At 54.1% G+C, this 10,670-nt stretch overlaps 1 long non-coding RNA gene across 1 annotated transcript; it reads left to right on the plus strand.

Annotated features, from left to right (window-relative positions):
• Positions 1 to 1,425: 1,425 nt before the first annotated feature.
• Positions 1,426 to 9,718, plus strand: LOC110130330 (uncharacterized). Its single transcript, XR_011490032.1, has 3 exons — positions 1,426 to 1,765; positions 4,911 to 5,053; positions 7,428 to 9,718. It is a non-coding gene; the product is annotated as an uncharacterized lncRNA (long non-coding RNA).
• Positions 9,719 to 10,670: the final 952 nt, after the last annotated feature.

Here is a 10,670-nt window from a genome sequence, read left to right on the forward strand (position 1 = left end):
CCCCGGTGAGCTTTCAGGTCGTTGGCTCATTTCAGACCCCTGATTGGTGCTCATCCGTGTAACTTGGGGCTCAGACATGGAAGCCGACAGAGACAGGGCCTTGTGGAGGCTGGTGGGGATCCTAGAGAGGGGTTCTGACCCTGTGTTCTTGTTCTGAAGGCTCCTCGCCCTCACCCAGTACCCTCGTCGGAGGTTCTGGCACTACACAGGAGGCCTGGAGGGGCCGCTCGCCCCGCCACTATCCAGTCTCTCTGCTCCCAAGGCAAGGGTGGGAGTGGGCAAGGTGGAGTGTGGGGTGACAGGGGCTAGTGGGGGACTGTGGGGCCAGGGAGGGGGGCTCTCCCAGCCCACATGCTCTGGAGCTGCTGCTGGGACGGGTCCGAACCCCTTTGCTCAGGGGAAACAAGGTCACAAACCTCTTGCAGCCAGTGCCCCCTCCCAGGGCAGATTTTACCAGAGTCAATTTGTTATTAATGATGCTCTAAAAGCAGCAAGTTTGTGGCCAGGGGAAATCAATTGGCCAGAAATGTGACAAAAGGGGAAATACTCTACAGCATCTGCATGTCTGAATTATTGATGCTTTCAGTTTGAGGCTTTCAGACAGAAGCGCGGAGCCCACACACAGCACAGGGCTCTCTCTTCCCACCCTGCTCCGCGCTTGGAGCCCAAGAAAGGTTTGCCCTGCACAGAGATGCGATCCCATGGCCTGGCCAGTGAGGTGTCTGGGCCAGGGGAGGGAGGAGTTAGAGGGTGTCCAGTCGCCGGCTCAGGGAGGCCCCACTCTGGCTTGGGGGAGCCACTCAGCTTTGGGGCTCACATCTCTGCATTACCTGAGCGACCCTCTGATGGCTGCTTCCACTATTCTGATAGACCAGGGCTCCTTGTAGAGCCTGCTTTCTTTCTCAGTTTTTGAGGGGCTTGAAATTTCTGGAGCATCATTTGACCTTTACATGGGGGAAAGAAGGAAAAAAAAAATCCTCAGCTACAAACAGAAAACCAAACCTTGTTCTTTTTAATCTAGGAAATATTATCTCTTCAATCCAAGCTTTAAGATTCAGAGCCAACATAAGATACCAATAGTCCCTGAAGGATCTATGAATTCGTTTCTGATGTCTGCTGTGCTCCAAAAACCATTTGTCCACAGGCTCCAGGAATGACAAGGTCTCTGGGGGTCGTCCCCCGCCCCCCTGTCCCCCCCTCACCCTTCTCTGGCTTCCCGAGTCTCTGTTTTCACCAGCTATTGCTGTTGCTCATAGCTCTGTAAATAATCTCATTGCCACGTAAATGCTGACTCCCTCTAAGAGGATCTGGTAAATCCTGATTATGAATTCGTGTCCCTACTTCTAACCGGCTTGCTCACCCCCCTGCCTTGTCCCTGCTGCGTGGAAATGCATGTTAGGAAGCTCAGTTACAGGCTGACAAGTTTAGCAAATGAATGAACACATTTCCTGTCCACAGGGTAGAATTTCACTTGGAAATAGTCCCTGGCCTCGGCCAGGGCATCAGGTCCATGTCCCATTTCAGGACACTTCAAGGGAGCAGAAGGAACAGCTGTTGAGCAGATGAAATGCTACTTGCTGTCAGCACCTTTCCTCAGCGAGCTAACCCGTTCCCTGCCGGGTCACTGCTCTGGGACGCTGTCAGGCATGATCCTGCAGACTTCCACTAGCCGGATTTTCACCCTTTTATCAGCAGCAAATACCAAAAGCGTGGACTCCTTTAGGACTTCTGGCTTCACCTCCCATGAAGAGTAACCACAGACAGGGTGAGTGTGCAGTGGGAGGGAGCGTGGGGGCCTGGGGTGGGGGGTGGGGGAACCTGAGAGGTAGACAGGCCCCCTGAGAGAGGACCCTGGGCAGGAAGCCTGCAGGCAGGGGCCAAGCAGGAGCTGGGAGGCGAGGGAGGAGCCACAGTCTCCTCTGGGGAGTTTCCACAAGGGGAAGGGCTCACAGGCTCAGGTGTCAAAGCCAACAGAAGCAGGGCCAGAGGAGTCAGGTCCCTGGCCGGGGGCCTGCAGGCTCTCCTGAGCTCTGCTGTTCTCGCCTGCCAAGTCTGGCTGCTTCTCTGGGCCTTCTGGGAACGCTAAGCCGCTCTCTCTGCCACCTCGGGTTTCCTTTATGTGAAGCAGGGAGCAAAAAGATCCATAAGAACTAGCTGCCGCCAAGACTCTTGAATCTTTTTCAGCTCTGGCTGGCCTCAGTTTCTCCATGAGGTTCAAGTGCGTGGAGAGAGAGCGGGGTCAATGAAAGGCAGCATTTAAATTCCTCCAGACTGGAGCGCAGGAGCCTGCACAAAGCCATGCTCCCATCAGCTGTGACCTTAGCCAGTGAGGTAACTTGCCTGGAGCGTGATCTGCTGGCCCTTCGCTCCGCCTGTGGCTCCCCGAGTCTGTGCTGGTCCTTCCATTTCCAGCACCAAACGCAGCCCCACGTCACTGCTCACCCTGGTGATTTCTGCTGGGGAAGCTGCTGTGTGGCTGGGGCTCAGATGCCCCCAGGGGTGCTCGGGCTGCTGTAAACAATACTGCAATTTGCCTGTAAACTGCCAAAGTGGCAGCTTCCCTGACACCCAGCATCACGCCTCTCACTGCAGCAGCAATAGTGAAAAGAACACAGCCTCCTAGACAACCCCTCACGGCCCCGCTTGCCACGCCTGGATTAGGCCGCTTCCTTAATGGCGATGCCAGCATCTGCCCTGTCAGGTGGGGGTCTGGCCCAGCCACACACAAATCCTGCCGGAGGAGTCTGCATTAGTGGAAGATTCTGGCTGGTCTGACAGTTCGGGGCACAAGCCCACGGTCCATGAAAACAGAGAGGAGTTCGGGACTCCAGTAGGGTGGTGTGGAGTGGAGGCAGTACTGTTATCGTCTCCAGAAATGGGGAGGGGCTTGGGGGCATCATAGTGCAACCTAAGACTTAAGTCTGCCATGGACTGGACTCCCATCTGCCAGGCTCTGTTTATGTAATGTGACTTTGAACAAGGTTCTTAGCGTCTCTGAAATCTCTTTTCTTCACTGTAAAGCAGGAATAGTAAACCCTACCTCACAAACTCGTGAAGATTAAAGATAATGTGTCCACTCCATTATGGATTTTCAATAAATGTTAATTTACCTTTCCGTCCCTCTCAACCCAGTGTGGTGATTCTAAGTGGGGTAACGATACTGAATCAATAGTCTTCCCTCCAATCAGAAGCCTTTTACCTGCTCTATGTCTTTAAACAACCATTAGGAGTCAGCTCACCGACCATCTGCCTGTGCTTGATTGCTGAGTGTTCTATTTTTTGTAGGTGGCTTTTGAGCCTCTGCTTGAACACCTCTAGGGACAGTGATCTCATTAGCTCCCAAGATAGCCCATTATTTTTAGAGAGAGCTGTCTGTTTGAAAGTTCTTTCGATGGTGCCGCAATCACTTACCTGTAATTTTCACCTGTTGGTGTCACTCCCTCCTCTGGAACCACCCGGTCTGATTCAATTCTGATCCCTCTCCTGCTTGGCACGGAGGGTGTCCCATAGAGAGCACAGACATTGCCCATGAGAAGTCTCGGGTCAAGATGAGACAGAGGCAAGGCTGGGAACTGCTGCCTGGCTGTGTGCAATTCTCGTGTCTGCAGAGTATGGAGCTGGGGCTCTCTCAGTGGGGTTCAGCTCCCAGTAAGGTTTCCCCATCACAAGGCTCCCTCAGAATCTAGAGGATAGGCAGGTTGGTCCACTTGTACTGAGCTCCCGAGGGTGGCGTGGGGGATACCGCGAACCCTAGTGACCTCTCATGGTGCTGAACTTCCTGCCTGGGGGGTTGCGGGCCCCGGGAGCCGCGGGCACAGGATGGTTTGTCCTGCAGCAGCAGCCTGGCAGGTCCTGCCTCCTCTGTGGTGATCGGGGTCCCTGTGCCCCTGACAGTGTGGCCAGCCAGCAGCGCTCAGAGTTCTTTTATGAAAGTGGAATTTATTTTGCGATGCAATCAGGCCTGTGCTCCATGTGTGCTAGCCAAGTGCTTGGCACCTGGGGCCACTCCGCCATGGGCAGCTGCTTCTCTGAACTCCCTATATCGGAATGTGCTTGAGTAGGGAGGCCTGGGGCTGGGCAGGGTGTTGTCTTGAGCCCCGGGAGCCTGGGTTATCTCAAGTATCGAGGCGGGGCCGCGGGAGGGCGGTGGAAAGAGAGCTCACTGCAACTGGGAATGCCATCCAGGGCTAAGACAGCCAGTCCTGCAAGAAGGCACAAGGAGGTTGGCAGGGTCCGGGCTAAGATGCAGCATCCATGCGCTATGCCATTTACAGCCAGGCCGTCCTGAGCGCGGAAGGCAGTGTGGCCGGCTTGAAGGCCCTGAGAACAGCTGGCGTTGGTGACCCTGGAGTGTGGCCAGCTCCAAGGCGGAGCCCCTGTGAGCGTCAGGAGGCTGTCCCAGCTCAGAGGTGGGCCCAGCTGTTGCTCGGGTTCCCAGACCTCTGCACCTCCCCTAGTATTTCACCAACCCCCACCCCGGGTGGCTGGCTGGCAGCCCCATGGAAACAGTCTTGTTTGATGAGACGTTACCCCTGGAAGCAGCCTCTGCTGTGGAGCCTTCGCCAGCCTCTCTGTGTAGGGGCGGGCACCCTCACGGCCTAGAAATGTCAGTTCTCTTCTACTGGGGTTCCCTCTGCCCGCCCCCTCTTCTGTCTTGGGGAATTTGTGTGTCTGGGTGTGCGCGATGTCTCGTCCTTCTCTCTGAGGTGGGAGTCACTCTGTGCCCCAGGCCTCCGTCTCAGGGCCTTTTGCCCCCTTGTTCTCGCTCTCTGAGTGGAACAGTGGCGTGTTTGGAGGAATCAAAACTGCTCTTGTCAAAAATACATGCCCTTAGGCCCACCAGACGCAGGTGCTGAGATGCCTCAACTTCCAGTCATGTTGTTGTTAAGGACGCTTTTTTTTTCCTCCAGAAAGACCCTGTCAAAATGCAAATGTTGCTGCTACCCGGAGAGGGTAACACATGAACTTATTACCATCCATTATCGCCTGAGTGCCGTTTATCAGCTTCCCAGCTGAGAACAGGGCCCCCGGGAGAAAGAAGGGTGCCGAGCAGGTAAGGCTTCATACTGGGAAGGGCAGGGAAGGGGTGAGAGAGGAGCCCTGGGCCGGATGGGGGGCCTGGGTGAGTGGGGAGCAGCCAGGAGACAGCGAGAGGCAGGGAGGCCTGTGGGCCCGTCCAGGTGCTGCCAGTGGCTGCTCCCTGGAGCTCCGGTGTCCTGGGCGTCACTTAATTCTCAGGAGGTGGATAAAGACAGTCCCTTCCAGATTATAAATGGCAATAAAAAAGCTCTGTGGGTGAGTCGGAAATTATCACGTCGCACTTTGCCACATGTTCTTTTCTTTCTTAACCCTTTGCTTCTTAAACGAATATAGATTATCTCTATTCCCTGGAGACACCGGCGGACAAGAGAGGAAGAAGAGACACACACTGCAGGGCAGGGAAGGGCAGGCCGGGATTAAAGCCCTGCTTCGGTAATCCTCAGAGAGCATGGCCCACGCCTATAGTGGATAAGAGCGGGCTTGCTGCCTTAGGCGATGTTCCTAGCAATTCCCCTTGGGGAAGGCAGCCGAAGTCTTCCTTCTTCCTGGCTCTGACAGTCACACCAAATAGGTCCTTTGTGTTTGTTTATTCTGCAAAGAAAAGCAATGATGGTGCTTCACAGCAGTGACGTCCTTCCAAAGAAAGCAAGCCCTGTACCCACAGGCTTGCTACAGGGCAGGGTATGGAGGTGGAAAGAGGGGGCTCTCCACCCCAGGGCAGACAGGGGCTGCTTGCCCGTGAGAGTGAGAAGAGCTGGGGGAATTTGGGGACAGTTCAGAGGCAGGAAGGAGGAGGGTGGCGGAGAGGAGTTACAGCGAGAGACTCGGTCATGGTGCCCGGGGGACTGCAGGCTGGTGGCTGGCAGAGGGCTTGGTCAGGGCTCCCAGTGTGTTCTGGTGTATATTTGAGGGTGCGAGAGCTCAGTGACACCCTTCTTTATCTCTGGCCAACTTTCAGTGAAGTCTCTCTCTCACACACACACACACACACAGGAGATAGTGTGAGCGGACCGCATTCGTGTTGATTAATCCTGTATGGGGCTGAATCCTATATCTCAGTTGATGTGTCATAAGAAGGAGGCAGTAGGTGTGGTCAACAGGATGGCCACAGACTGAACAAATGCAGAGGGGACACTGTTGTGAGTCAGGGGTGACCAGGAGAGCATTAGTCATGTGCGAACTTGATGAAATCTTGGGTGACCTTTGACTTCTGCACACTGTCTAAAATTCTGCTTTCAGGTCCAAGAGACCCCTGCACACAAGATGGAGCAGGATAATATTGGGGGATATCGGCTCATATATTTTTCCATGCATTTCTTGTATCCTCCCCCCTTCCCCCTTGTGGGAGGTGGCAAACTTGGCATGGAGGGAGTAGTGATAATTCTGAAGGCAAGATTAGTTTTCTGTGTTTCAAAAGCCCAGCCCTCAGAGCAGGGCAGAGAACCCAGGACAAAATCAGGAGATTTGGAGCAACCTGTGGTCAGAGCCAGTGCATCTGCACCCCAGCACTCTGCTGGGCTGGAGGCTGGAGAAGGAGAGAGAGCTGCTGGTCAGAGCCCCGGGAAGGACACGCTCCCCTCCCTGGGCACCCTCCAGGCTTAGTCCAGAGGTGGGCGTGGGTAACAGCAGAACCTCCAGATCAGTGTGGGGGTCCCAAGATTAGAGTCCTTGTGTCTCTTCCAAGTGAGAGGAACGTAGCAATTTCCAGAGTTCTGGGGTGCCTCGCCACATGTGGGAGCAGGAGTCCCTTCTGTGGCATGTCCAGTCATATGGGGAGGGTCCTCACAAAGCAGAATGCATGGCCTGCTGCTCACAGCTGTTGGCAAGTGGCTCAGAAAAGCTCAGGAACATGGAATGGTTTGTGGCTGAGACAAGGAGGATCCAGCAATGACCCATGTGGCCCGAGGGCTGTAGTCCAGTCGGGACAAGGAGTGTGGGTGGAGGCCAAGCACTGAGAATAGAATTGCTGCCTGCCCTCACCCCATGCCAGGGCCTGGAGAGGCAGCCCCTCCCCAGATTAGAGGCAGGCTCCAGTAAAGTGAAAATGGAGAGCCTGGGATTAATGATGTGAATTTCCTGCCCGAGAATGGAAACTCAGAAACAGAACTCATTTTAGTTAGAGCATAAGTAGTTGCATTTTTGTATAAATGATCCTGTGATGTGAGCTAAGGTTCCTTCTTATCCACAACAGTGTTCGGCTTGGGGAGTTTAGGGTCTCAGCCTGGCCGTGGGAGAAGGCCCAGGGATGATATGATGGCCTGGGGCGGGTATCATAGCGGGTGGGGTCTCCCCTGCTCCATTGTTCCCAGGGGGAGGAGGCAGAAGGCAGGCAAGGAGCCGGTTCCTGAGGTTTGTTTCAAAGCAGCCTGCTCTTTCCTCTCCCACAGAAACCTGCCATTTCAACCCCAGAGTCACACTATCTCTGCAAAATGGATGAAACTGATACAGGCCAGATGTTGAGATTCTCTTAAGGACACAGCGAGAGCCTGACCGCCCCCAGCCGGGCTGCAGGGGGAGTGACTCAGCGGCAGGAGAAAGGCCAAACAAAAACAGCGCCGGGGGCGGTCAGAGCCTCCCCAGTGTCAGCAGAGAAAACTGTCAGTGAGTGATCCCAGAGTGACCCACAACAGACGCCTGGAGATCCAGGGCTAAAGTCCACCCGGGGGCCCGCCTGGCAGGAAGCTGGCCCCACCCACGGGTGGCGGGTGAGGGGACTGGGGGAAACCCCAGCTTCCCTGAGTTGCCTGCCCTGGAAATTCACAGCAGGGGTCCCTGCCTTGGCTGGAGGTCCACCCATGCTCAGCCTCTCCTCCTGAGTCTCAGAGCTCCAAGGAGACAGGGTTCCCAGCCTAGTACTTAATCTGCTTCTTGTCTTGCTGAATTCTTTCTGTACTTTTCTGTGATGAGCAAGCAGGTGCCATTTATCCAGAAAGAACTGATCAGTTTACAGTCTTAAACTCCTTTTCTTGGCTTCTCTTGCTTTCCTTCATCTGCCTTTGGGTTTCCGAGGTTCACTGCCTCAGCTCAAGGCTGAAGGGAGATACTTCCATAAGATGCTTGCTTCTTGGGGTGATTTAGAGGGCTCAGGGTGCCAAGGGATGGAGTGTTTTAGCACCTGTACCCCAGCTATGCCTTGCACCAGACTAGAAGGGATATGGCCATGGCACCCTCCTCTCCAGAGCTCCCACCCCCAGAGGTCAAACATTAATCACCTCCTGGAAGCCTGTTGCAGGGTTTGTAATGGAAATGACTCTGTTGTCATGGTAACCCTGGCTGGCCTGGCCGGGGGTCTGCTCAAGGCCTGCCTGGCTCTTCTGGGTTTCAGGTTTATTTTACAAGCTGAGTGCCCCAGCCCGGTACGTCTCAAGGGGCTCCTTGTGATGAGGGGAAGGCTGTCAGTGACCTAGGCCTAAATTTGTCCTTAGTCAACAATGTGATTCTAAATCTGGTTCACCCAGTCCAGGAAGATGAGACCTTTCACTACACCTCTATCACCCTGAGCATTGATTGGATATGTCCATAAACTGGCAGAATTGGGTATTTGAAAAATCCTGGACTTTGGAGCAGATGCACCTGATTCTGCCAGTTAACAGCTGTGTGTCTTTGGGCAAGTTACTAAAACTTTCTGATCTTCAGATCCTCCTGCCTCTCTAGTCAGGGATAATAATACCTAGTTCACAGTGCAATGCTTAGACTTCAGTAAGATAATCAGAGAATGTGAGAGTGACAAGCTTTTTCAATGCAGGGCCAGACAGTAAATATCTTAGGTTTTACAGGCCACAGGATCTCTGTTGCAACTCTTCAATTCTCTTCTTCTGGCACAAAAGCAACCAGTGTCAACAGTTAAGTAAAGGGTGTGTCTGTGTTCCAACAAAACTTCAGAGTCCATCCGCCTCCAGGTGACCCATGGTTGGGTAGTCTGGAAGAAGCACGTATTCAGGGCAGGAGGTGTGTCTGAATGAGTGATTCACATCATGGTCGTGCAGAGGAGGGACTCCGGGGAAGGACAGTCCTGTGGTGACCCAGCTGAGGGCAGGACGAGGAATTTAGGCTGCCGCGGGCTCTGCAGGGCGCTGCGTGTCTCTGGGGACGTGTGTGAGCACCAAGTGACCTATGCGCTGACCTGAGGTTTATTACTGCTCTTAACCTAGGCCTTCCTCAAAGAGGTTTGCTGAGAATGAGGGAAGGATTCAGGGTACCTAAGCTACTCACAGCACTCTGATTTACACATGCTCCAGGCAGTGGGGTTTTCCTGGCCCCTCTAAGAGTGAAGGGGATTTGAAGCTGTTTTTAATTTCAATTCACAGGTTCCAAACAACCAGAAAGATGCTCATCAGCCTTGTTGAGGCCTCAGCCCACCTCCTTGAGAGACAGGAGGCCGGGTCCTCAGGGCCAGGAGGCTGCGGGCTGTGTGTATCTCTCTTTCCAGGGCGCTGGCTCACTGCTGTGGAGCAGAACCTGCTTTCAGAGCTCAGGCAGTGATTTTCCAGGCTGGAGGCTGATGGGTCAGGCTGCTGGTGTCAGGGCATTATGAGGGAGACAGAGCTTGGTCTGGTCTAGACGAGTGACCATGTGACCACAAGGGAGGTTTTCCCCATCCCGGCCTCAGTTTACCTCTCTGTAAAATTGGCTCCTGCCCTGTACCCTGCCTGTCTCTGTGAGGCCCAGGAGGTGGGGGGGGGGGGTGGCTAGCTGCCCGGGCTGTGGGCACAGGCGGTGCACGACGCCCCGCGAGTTCTATTTCTGTGTTTTCTGCTGATGACTTGGTGTTTTCTAACGACAAGAGCCTAGCAGCTGCTCTTCCCTGCTCACCCCTGTGGCATTCCCGCGCAAGGGAGTGTTTCTAGACTCGCTGACAGCTTTTGGTGCCGTGGGACGCTTTCTTCGGCTCCTAATACCAAAGCCTTACATGTGTATGGCACTTCACAGTTTGCAAAGCAGCTTCAGACACTGGATGGGGCTGATTTCACCTCCATAATGACCCTTTGAGGTTGGCTGGTGGGCAGTGCAGGTCCCAGTTAGGAATGAGGAATCCCAGGTGGATGGATGGGTTCACCTCGTGCCTCGTCTGTCCGTACCGCCAGCGGGGTCAGAGCTGGGACCGGGCTGGTTTACCCCGCCCCCGTCCAGGGCCACCGCATCCACGTAACCTCTGCCTCTTCAAAGCTTCTCAGGAGAACTGCTCCCTGTAGACACAAACGCACATGACTGTTCTGCCTTACATTTAGTGGTTCACTATAACAAAAATATTAAGGAATACTTTGGGGGCTTCCCTGGTGTCTCAGTTGGTAAAGAATCCATCTACAGTGCAGGAGACTGCCTACAATACAGGAGACCTGGGTTCGATCCCGGGGTCGGGAAGTTCCCCTGGAGGAAGTAATGGCAGTCCATTCCAGTATTCTTGCCTGGAGAACTCACGGACGGAGGAGCCTACAGTCCACAGGGTGGCAGAGACTCAGACACAACTTTGGGAGGAGTTAAAAGAGAAAAAAAAAGATGAAGCCGGTTTCTATGCTGGGAAGCTGCTTTCTTTCCCCAGAACTGAGCTCCTGTCAGCGTCACTGGCTCAAAATAAATTCCGTTTTCAAATGTGACTCTTTCCCCCAAGCCTTCCACAAATGCAAGCCAGA

Source organism: Odocoileus virginianus, chromosome 10, assembly GCF_023699985.2.
Source record: "Odocoileus virginianus isolate 20LAN1187 ecotype Illinois chromosome 10, Ovbor_1.2, whole genome shotgun sequence".
NCBI classification, from domain to species: domain Eukaryota; kingdom Metazoa; phylum Chordata; class Mammalia; order Artiodactyla; family Cervidae; genus Odocoileus; species Odocoileus virginianus.